Genomic DNA, 9,274 nt, shown 5'->3' with positions numbered 1-9,274 from the left:
TCTTCTGCTTGATGATGTGTTGAACATTGACCATCGACGCAGGATTTCAATGTTGAAATAATCACCTGTTCTTTTTGGATTCTTGGTAGATTTAAAACAATTTCCGTAAGGTTTTCACGAGAATGTTTTTTGGAACACTTGTGCCTAATTCCCTTACCAATTTGATGAAAACATGTTTTGCATATTCGTTTAGTGGATGTTTCTTTTACAGTTGAAATGTTCCCATTCAAACGTTTTGGTCTTCCCAGAAGAGATTTCTTGTGACTTTTACTTCTAGCTGTCTGGCAGATCAAACAATAACAAGTGGCGTTGACATTTCCTCGGGTATTGGCCAAAATTACAATGTTTTAAAAATTCGGAGTTATAGGTGAACGACGTTTGTTGAAAATACCTTTTTCATAATCTAACACTACCAGACGACAAGTTCCACATATAGAGCTGGGGTATTTGGAATTGTTTTTACCAAATGTAGTCCCGGTATAAGTGCACACCAGTTTATGGAGTTTGTCTGTTAAAGCAAATACAGACTTTTTCGATTTTCCGAACACAATCTTGGAACCGCACAAGACACACACTTTTGAACGATTTTCTTCGTGATTTGCTTTTTGTGGCATGTTGACAGATCTGTCAATCAAATTTAATTCGTAAGGTAACTAGATAATCAGAAACAAATGATGAAATTTGGCTTTATTAAAATATTTTCAATTTTTTTTTATCTTTCATTTACCAAAAATATGCCCGTATTTGTTAAAACAATTTTTTATATTACCCGATCTGCTAGGATTTTAACAAAAACATAAAAATGATCAGTAAATGATACAGAACCAAAATTGGAAAAGCATTTTCGTTGACAATTTTTTCAAACTCATTTTTGCTTAAGGACACCTGTGAGTGACAACGACTCAACATTTTTAAAAATGGTGGGGGTGCGCAACCCCCACTTAAGAGATGCGCCTAGAAGGTAAAAGTCCTTATAACACCAACTTGATTGAAGTATACGAGTTATCATATGTCACATTTCGACCACTATTTTTTATAGGTTTTGTCAGTCGTTTTACTACAGCATAAGCACTATTGTCAACTTGGTAGGGACCGTCGCATTGTTTTCCGGCGTACAGCTCCAAATTGTAAGTATAGTACGATTTTTTAGATCGTACTTTGCAGGTTTACTAGGAATGTATGGCGGAATCCACATTTTCCACGAAAAGCCTCTGACATTTCATCTACAGTTACAGTAGTATAATTTTCAATGCATCTTCGAACAAATCCATCAAGCATAGACCTAACTGCTGCTAATTTGTCTGTCTCCTTTCGAATTTCTCTGTCAGTGATGTCATCAAATATAAGACAACGCAAAAGGAACTGGAACCTATTTAGACCCATTGTCAGACGGAAAAACTCTACTCCTGTTCCATCCGTCTGCCAGAAAATATACTTTCCAGGCATCAATAAATAATTGTTATTGTTAGTCTTGCTCGTTTTTTTGGACCTGGTCTTTCTTTGAAAATGTTAGCTCGCTTTGTTTTTGTGATGTCTTTGTTCGGGGGAATTTTATTCCATTTTGTAGTTTTGTCTTTTCCCACATAATGAAGTCGTGGGTCAATAAAATTATCGGTTTGCAGTGCTTCGTCATGATCTTGTTGAAATGGCACATCGTCAGTTAGATCTTGCACAAATGGTTCATCTACTTCATCAGCTGACTGTTCTTCATATGTATTATGATCAAGATCTGCTTCAACAATATCTTCATTATCGTCGTCTTCTTCATCAAAAATTTCCTCCTCGTCCCTGATGTCTCTCCACAAATTTAGGAGCCGTTGTTGCTTTTGCTCATAATCACCCATACTGTGAAATAACAAACGTGTTATTGTTGTACACAAAAAAATAGGTATTAGATTTGCGCAATACGAAAAAATTCGTTTTTGTAGAATTTTCAGAAATTGTATGCAATATTGCAGCTCATAACATCACTGTAAACATTCCTCCAACAATCACATTAAAAGATAATAAACTTACCTAGCCAGAAGAAGTCAACAACCATTCAAACAGAACACGCAGTGCCACAATAACCTAACCTCAATATATTTATGAAGTCGTAACCGAAAATTCGACAACACACGCACACGGTCAAATTGACCGTGGTTTCCAGAATTAATTCCATGAAACCAACATTTTACCAGAAAATAGGTATTAATAAGAAAATAACATAAAAAATTAAATTTCATGCGCATATTCCTGAGGAAAATAAAATAAAACAAATTTTGAAAAAGTTACATTGAATAAACAGCACACCCGGTCAAAAAGACCGGGACGCGTGTAACGGCCGGTTAAGGAAATACTGATAATGGGGTGGAGGAAGAGGAGGATTACGAAGATGAAAATGAATGCTACACTTGAGAGTAAATTACGAAAACAACGAAACCGTGTTTCGTTTGCTTATGGAATTTGATTTTATTTCCTTCTTTCATACTCCACTTTACTATTAGTAGTGGAATATGAAAGAAGGAGATAGGATCAAATTCGATAACACCGTGTGATAAGTTAGTTTCTTTACTCATACCTTCCCAATCAAATTTTCATGGAAATACTAATGAGGAGGAGGAGGAAGAGGAAGAGGAGGATTACGACGATGAAAAATAATACTACACTTGAGAGTAAATTACGAAAACAACGAAACCGTTTTTTGTTTGCTTATGGAATTTGATTTTATTTCCTTCTTTCATACTCCACTTTCATATCACTAGTGGACTATGAAAGAAGGAGAGAGAATCAAATTCGATTACACCGTTTGATAAGTTAGTTTCTTCACTCATACCTTCCCAATCAAATTTTCATGGAAATACTGATGATGACGACGAGGAGGAGGAGGAGGATTACGAAGATGAAAAATAATACTACACTTGAGAGTAAGTTAGGAAAACAACGAAACCCTTTTTCGTTTGCCTGTGTAATTTGATTTTGTTTCCTTCCTTCATACTCCACTTTACTATTACCAGTGGGATATGAAAGAAGGAGAACGAATCAAATTCGATTACACCGTGTGACAAGTTAGTTTCTTCACTCATACCTTCCTAGTCAAATTTTCATGGAAATACTGATGTTGAGGAGAAAGAGGATTACGAAGATGAAAAATAATACTACATTTGAGAGTAAGTTACGAAAACAACGAAACCCTTTTTCGTTTGCTTAATATGTGATTTGACTTTATTTCCCTCTTTCATACTCCACTTTATCATCACTAGTGGAATATGAAAGAAGGAGAGAGAATCAAATTCGATAACACCGTGTGATAATGTTTTGTGAATTTTTATCATTTTAAAAATTAAATCTAATTTTACTGTTCGTTTTTTATTCAATTACATTGTAATTAATAGAGAGATGCAAAAATAGTTCAAGGACGCGGTTATAACTCCCACTCCTCATTATCATTGCCCCTCCAGTGTCGCGCGGCGAAATGCAAGATTTAACATACATATCATGCACCGACAGGCCAAGCGAAGCAATAACAGCGGACGCTGCTGACGGAAAGTGGTGGGAGGCGCCTGGCCTAAAACTGCATCTCCTTAGTAATTAAATTGCATTAACTAAAAAAAATTTCGAATAAGTAGAAAAGTTTTAGAAGATTAAGATAACAGACTTGGAAGGAAGAAGGTTAATCTAGATAATTTGCTCCTCATCTTCATTACCTATAAAATCACTTCGATTCCATCGATTGAATCACGGAGGTAGAAAAGACCGGAGGGAAGGTGTCGTGAATTTTGTGACACAGACTCAGGCACCGATTATGACCCTATTTGAAATGCGCGCTGTGCTAAGCTCCACCCTCTAAATGTTTAGCAGTCATAACCAGTGGCGGGGCAACATATTTTATGTTGACAACCTTATATATAAGTCTCTAAATGTTATTATGATCTTTAATTATAATCAAAATCTATTCAAATTAAAAACACCAACAACACGTCCAAAACTAAAACAGCACAACTAAACTCGAAACTCAAGAACGAACAATTGCATATAAACAGCACGTGTTACGTGATAGTACGCCACTGGAAATCCAAACTCTGTCAGCTGTTGAGTGTAGGAGCGCGTTTGCGTCGGGCTGGCAAATATTGGCGCCTTGTTCAAATAAGATCATAACCGGTGTCTGACCGGGTCTTGAACGATGCCAGAATCGTTACATTGCTAGCATACGGTACGCTCCCTCCGGTCTCTTCTACCTCCGTGGATTGAATACAAATTGTTACAAAAAAATATCAAGATGAAAAACAATCCATGTTCCTTTTACAAGTTGTCAAAGAAACAAGTGATACGTTCCTTCCGATTTGTAATAAATAGTCCATTAAATTACCGACCATTTGCTTTGCATCTTTGTGCAAGGGCTTCGGCTTGGTGGAATGTTTACGTTCAAGCAAGCAACACGTACCACGGTACATGACAGTTAAGTTGGAGTTCTGAAAAGAACTGATACTTCCTACTTCTAATTTTGGTTATAAAATATAAGTAAGCGGTAAAATAATTTTATATTTTGTTGATTACACATTATTGTTCTTTATTCACGCATGTCTGGCAAGTAAAATATGTCGTTTCTTTTTTATGCATCTTGCATACTGGTCCTTTTCTATTAGTACAAACAAAAATTAGTAATCTAGAGCAAAATTACAACATAATTCTAACCTGTATCTTCTAATCCATAATCGATATCTGAATCTAAACCTTCGTTCGCCAGTTCTTCTAATTCAGTTAGGTATTTCCTTGCCATTGTCAAAAACGGAGTAAATTCACATGAACCACTCGCTGCAAAACTTTCACTACTAATAAAAATATACAAGTTGACAGCTGTCAGTCGTGGATGCGCAGCAAAAATGCGTATGCGCTTTGTGACATCGTTTCCGAAGTGGGGTGACCGCACACCCCAACCGACGAAATCTAATATAACATAGAGGCGTATTCTGTAAATTTTATGTTAAAATTAACACCCCTGTTAAAAGTTAAATTATAATATGAACGTTAATAGTAGTTTACGATACAAGTAACGTTATTAGGGTTTTTACATTACAAGGAATATGTTTGAAGGAGGGGCGATTTCAAATAATTGAACAACAAGGATGGATTTAGTGCGATAGAAAATGATAGATATTGAAAATCGATCTGACAACCTGTATATTTTAACACCCCTGTTATAAATTGCAAATTTAACGAGATCTGTTAAAAATGGTGATAAAGAATATCGATGCGGTTATTTTTTGAACGTTCATGTTATAATTTAACTTTTAACAGGGGTGTTAATTTTAACATAAAATTTACAGAATAGGCCTCTTACTGATAACGTGATAACAGACAGATCTTGATCAATTTCACCTATATTATGTAAAATTGATTGATTGAGAAATACATAGACTCACAATGCTGTAAACTGTGTGTGAAAAATTTTATAAAAAGAAATTTAATTTTGGGGTGTCGGAGGACCGCTTCGTCACGGAAGGGTTAAAAAGTTAAAATTTTATGGAATCTATCCCGTTTTTCAAAGTACTATCACGGCCAAAAAAATGGAAACACCTAAATTGCTTATGTCATCGATTTTTATTTAATTTTTCTATTGTATTTGTTAAATTTATTTTGTGTCTGCTTTAGAATGAACGCCTCTGATTTTCTGACGTCTTTTAACATCAACGTGACAGAGAAATTGCACTTAACAATAGAAAAACTAAATAAAAATCGACGGCAGGAGCAGTTTAGGTGTTTCCATTTTTTTGGCCGTGATAGTACCTTTAAAAAAGTTAAAATTTTAGGAAGCTACCCAGTTTTGTGTTTTTTGTTGGGCCACTTCAGCACAAAAATGAATACGGTTTCGTTCAAACAGGTTATGAAATTAAGGCAAAAGTAAAAAAAAACTATAAAAAACAACATCGTCAATACAACCATGTCAAATAATAAGACAGATTTTTCACAAATTCTACCCACTGTAATAATGGAAATTCGTAAATTACGATTGGAATTAATTATACAAAAACAAATCGACTGAGAAATTATGAATTTTTGCTCTCCTTTTGGGGCCCACAGAAATTAATAACAACCAAACCGTGAATAAAACGGAAACTTGAAATAACATTTCGTTTTTATGAAAATTAATTTTGCAACTTCGGCCAAATGTCAAAGTGGACTATTGCAAAGTAAACTAGGTGTGTATGACCACATGGAAAGTAAATAATAAGATAGCAAAGTGAGCATCTTCAATTATTATTTAAACAGAGCATATTTAGAACAAGTTTAAAGCAAATGTTACATTAATTATTATTATTTGGTCTTGATTTCTTTACCTACGTGTGAGGACATACCTAGTAATAAATACTAATTAAAGGACTTAAATGAGTAAGAAAAACCAATTAAACCAATCAAACATTAACATTAAAAACCCAATTATTACATTAAAGTAATAAATAAATAAATGTTTATTGCTCTCTATGCAAATATGTAGTACAAGCAATTGCCATTAAATTTATAGAAAATTCAAAAAATCAAAACGAGCAAAAAATAAAAAAAGGAGATATACATTCGTTACGTATATTTTTTTTTATTAAGAATTCGTTAAGGTTTTGTAGTTCTTAAGTTAATTAATTTGGTGGCAACCGGGTATATGATCAAAGAATCATAGAGTGTTATTATAATCCTCACTATCGGCTCTTTATCCCTTTCGTTTTTGTCGTCGACGACGGATATTTTGACGTACTTTTTCAGCGGCGGAAGCGAGTTGATCGTTGCTGCGGCAGAACGTTCTCGGGCCCCGGCAGAAAGAAGCCCAACGTTCCATTTGCGGACAAAGCCCTCACTATACGAGGTAATATTTAATTTTCTTTTTCGCCGCGCTAAATCGATCACGAATTTTAGGGTTTTTTAGAGTTACTGGAGTAGATACCGATCCACACTTTTGTCGAGTTCAAGCGCTAGTTTAACGGCACCATTTTGTGCTGTGCACGACTGTGATTTCTGGAGGTTCTGAGCCATTTGGAGCCTGTTATTTTTTTTTGCCGCACGCTACTCGATTGCCCTGCTCCAATTTTCACCCCGACGTCCCCGACCTACCGCCACCATCTCTGGAGAAACAACCAAGGTCAGATCTTTCTGGTATTATCGTGTTTGCGCCAAAAATATAAAATAACTGCGTCGTCATAATTTCTTATGTTTACAAGGGATAATTCCAATTTAGTTTCGGAACTAAGTTTAGGCCAAGAAACCTAATTGTTCGTACATGTTCAACTTTTGAAATCAGGCGTCGTGCGAATATCTTTTCATTCTGAAAATAAAACTGTCGTTGGTTCAAGATATTTTGATTACCAATATATTCAGTTATTTGTTTAAACAATAGTTTTTCGATAATTTTTCCAAGAATAGATGTTATAGAAATGGGTCTATAATAATTATTAATATCATTCACATTGCCCTTTTTGTGTACAGGTATAACTTTGGGTATTTTTAGACCACTCGAGAAAACGTTATGAGTGATACATTTATCAGTTTTGTGTTGTGCACTTGGAGATCACAGCATCGATCTACTTAAAACAAATAAAGAGTTACACATACTTCTCGTATTTGGAACGTTGTCATTGATTGAGCTTTTTCCTTATCGGGGGCAACAGTAATTTTTAGCTGTTGTACATGAAGCTCAGATTAGTGTTATTTACAAATTGATGTTTTATAAAATGTACGCAATTGTACACAGAAATGTAAAAAATTCACGTATCAGCTGTTTCCACTTCTGACGATTTTTGAAAACATGAATTGTATAATAGTCTTTCAGATGCCAGACACACAAATGTGTTGGATTTCTCAGAAGTACACTGTTTTACACTGTTTTTTCGATTCTGTGTAACAGGATCCGCAGTATTTTCTTGTATTTCTTGCAATTTTGTGATGTTGGTTGTGTGTTGTTTATTGGTGGTCTTGGGTTATATATTTCCATCAAAACTTGCAACTTTCCCGGCAAATTTTTTAGTAGCAATCTCCTGTGTAACTGTGGTGTCACTAAATCTTTGCTTGTTTTTTTCAAGAAATTTCTTTTTGAAATATATTCCATTCCGTTTAAAAAAAAAATATTCTGGAATTTATTCGAGCCATTTCAACACATGTTTAAATATTACAATGGGCCGTCTTCTTGTTAATGGTGTTTTGTAGTATGTGGCACATAATTTGTCCACAACATCAACATCATTTAGTCAGATTTTAGAATTAAATTATTTCGGTTTTTTTTTTTTCTATAGTTTTGAGCACATCCGAGAATTAAAAATGTGGCAGTTTGAAATTAGAACAACTATCTTTTTGTGAAACAAATGGAACAGGTATCTCTTGTTTATTTTTACGGACTTTCTTACGTATGGCAGCTTTTTATTCTACAATATATTTTTTTAACATCTAAAACTAGCTGTCAACAGTTTGTATCTTCCGCTCTCGATTTCAAAAATTGGTTCGAACATTCTAAGAATGATGTTCTGTTCTGAATTACTTTGTTTATAGTAATATTTTCTTCAAGATGGGTTTTATAATAATTTTATAGGAAAAAATAAATTCGCTTACATGTTTCGATACTTTCAAGTATGATCATCAGAGCTTAAATAATAAAATAACAGAAAAGTAAACTTTGAAGCAACGATATGAAAATTCACCAGCAACCGCGTTAACACATCTCACAGTCGAGGGCCTAGATGCCGCAGTTTGCGTGCGTCGTCTTCTTCGTTGTGGCGTAGTCCGAGAAGGGGCCGTGGATCCCGGGTTTCACCCCGCTCCGTACGTGCAGCTTGCACGTAAGCCGGAGCTGCGGTTGCAGCAACTGTACTGAGCTGCACTTACCTTCCCATAATGATAAATGCAGCGCTCCTGCGTTTGATAATCCTTCTAGGTCGTGAAAAAAATCTGGTCCACCCCGTACACGAAAGAGTCCCTGTTGTTGGGCAACGGGCTATTAATAATAATAATAATAATAATAATAATTTTTATTGAACCAATTTTAAATAAATAAATTATAAACATTGGTACAAAAGGTGCAGATACAGCAAACACTGATATTAATCTGACCTGACATTAGTATCTAACCTAACATGAGTATTAAAAGAAGTTTAATTATTATTAACAATTTAAAACAGACCCAAATTTATATTTGGTATTTCTCCATTCAGCAGTCGTTGTTTTAGCAGTTTTTTTGAAGTTTCATTAAAAATGAGGCTCTTCTCTACGCCAATGACATTATTTATAACATACGCCGCCAAGTAGGAAAATGAAGACT

The sequence above is a fragment of the Zophobas morio genome, unplaced genomic scaffold, assembly GCF_036711695.1.
Source record: "Zophobas morio isolate AGI-343-1 ecotype UQ-CSIRO unplaced genomic scaffold, CSIRO_AGI_Zmor_V1 ptg000006l, whole genome shotgun sequence".
Lineage (NCBI taxonomy): Eukaryota > Metazoa > Arthropoda > Insecta > Coleoptera > Tenebrionidae > Zophobas > Zophobas morio.
The sequence above is the reverse complement of the archived record's forward strand: the minus strand, read 5'-3'. Positions refer to the sequence as shown.